This window comes from Montipora foliosa, chromosome 4 (genome assembly GCF_036669935.1).
Source record: "Montipora foliosa isolate CH-2021 chromosome 4, ASM3666993v2, whole genome shotgun sequence".
Taxonomy (NCBI): Eukaryota; Metazoa; Cnidaria; class Anthozoa; order Scleractinia; family Acroporidae; genus Montipora; species Montipora foliosa.
In genome coordinates this window covers 48,037,947-48,040,242 of record NC_090872.1, presented here as the reverse complement: position 1 = coordinate 48,040,242, position 2,296 = coordinate 48,037,947, and positions in this window count along the sequence as shown.

Here is a 2,296-nt window from a genome sequence, read left to right as displayed (position 1 = left end):
TAACGGGTAATCCTGTAATTTCTGTCGGATTAATGAATTTAAAGCAAGGAATCTTAGGGGTTTCTGCGGAAAAAAGGGTAAAAATGTCAAAAACGTACATCAAGATATTACACGGAGTTTGAAAATTGCTGGTTCTGGGGTCGTGCAACCAGAGGCATTTTTTTTCGTCCTCGCCGGACCGTTGACTTGGAATCGCTGAGCGTTCTATCCGACTTCTGGCACCCAAGGTAGCTGTAAATATACGTATTTTCGAAAAGAGAGACGTCACAGAACTGGTAACTTGAAAAAAGATATATTTCTAGGTCATCGTCAACCTCCTATAGATAAAAATTCAGAAGACCTTGCGAATTTAATGATCTTACTGTGAAACCATCTACAGTTTGACAATCACGTGCTGCTTGGAAGCTTAAGTCAATATTTCTACAAATGTTTTCCCTCAAAGGGAAGGCTTCATTAAAAACGTAAACGGGCTAAAAAAAAGACTCACCTCGAATCATGGAGCTTTATTCCTCACAGATCATCATCTGCGAACCACCAGGCACCCGAGCATGTCGTTCATCCTCGCGAACTATCGGTAAATCATCACACTGCTGGTAGAGTCCGAACTTTGGTACTCTTTGTATGAAGATTGGCTCCAAAGTGTATTCTATTGTTACATATTTTCGAAAAACTAGCACAATGGCAATAGTAACTAGGCGCATGCGCAGTAGTCACAAAAATCGAAAAATCTTTACCTAACATGTACATTTCAAGCATTTCGAATACCTCGCAACTTCCACCGTGCGAGGGGACGAATAACTCCAGCATGTAACCCGCGTTTAGTATATGTAACAGTAGGCCTACATGCTGTCCAGTTTGGAAATAAATTTATAATATATATCTCTCAGATAGTACGGGCGCTGTAATTGGCTAAATTAGCGGGCCGTATTCTACAGTACGGCCCGCTGTACAGCCCGCTAAATTTAAAATTTCGACAAAACATCATCTAGCGAGTTTTTAATGTCATTTCTGTTGCATGAACTTGTACTGAAAACTGTTTGAATCTTGCAAGCAACTATTTCAAACTTAACAGCCAAGAAGATTTAGTTTTTGGGATTTTGGCGCGGCATTCTTTGTGGCAGTTGAACCTTCCGCTTCACTTTGACTAGTTTCCTTGCTCGCGCGCCGGTTAACCTCAGAGATATAATAAATATCTTACTAACCTCGTTTTCTCGGTCCGTACTGTAAGTTACGGATCCTCGTTTTTTCCCGTTGATTTATGGCCCAAGCACGAAGCGCTTGGGCCATAAATCAACGGGAAAAAACTCGGTCGGTAACTTACAGTACGGACCTCGAACTCGGTTACGAGGCCATAGGCCTGGTCCAATTTGGCAGTCCGCCATTCCATGAGGACAGCCAAAATTTGATGAGGCCGTAGGCGTGGTCCGAGGAATTTTTTGAATCCAATTATGTCCAAATTGGACAAGCATGTAGTCCTGTTACCTATTCATTATATAACTAGTCAGTTGTGATTAGGCATTTCTCAGTCAAGCTCTTAGTAAAAAAAGGCAAACTAAAATATTGTGATATATTATATTTCCAAAATATGACCTGAACTCCAGAGGAATTCTTCGTCTGCTTCGCATAAAGCACAAGAGGCATTTTTTTCGCTTTCCGTGACCCTGCGCTCGTAATTCTCTTGTTTTGACCTCAAGTTGTTGCCTTGAATTTGCAAAGTTACGATGTCGAAAAATACTGTAGTTTCTGCTACAGGTTATGAACTGAGGGTAGATCGAGCACTGTATGACAGCGAAAACGGCAAATAACTGCATGTAGCTCATGACAAGGAATATCTTCTAACCTTCTCGTTACGCTGCAGCTGTCACTCTTTGAAATATTCAGCCTAGTTTTGTACCCTTGGTGGTGTTTTAGTTTTGGTTTTTGCTTCTCAGGTTGGCAATCTCTTCTTCTGGCAAAGTAGGAAATCTCTCATTTGCGGTGATATCGCTGAAAAAGTTCTGAGAAATGGAAAATTTTGGCAAATCTCCGTGGCTAAACTCTGCCATTGTCAACTACAACAAACACAGACAACAGCGCTGACGCTATGCTTTGTACTGATTGGCTAATTTCTATTACCTATTGTATTTTCTGAGATTTGATTGGCTCAGACAAACTTTCTGATATTTTCTAAATTGGACAGCTTGCCTATTTTTAAAGGAAACCCTATCTGAAACCATCCAAATTAATCCTTAATTGAAAGGTTTTAAAGAATTAAAAAATGATAGCTATGATGACAATTTCGAATAAACTACTAGCT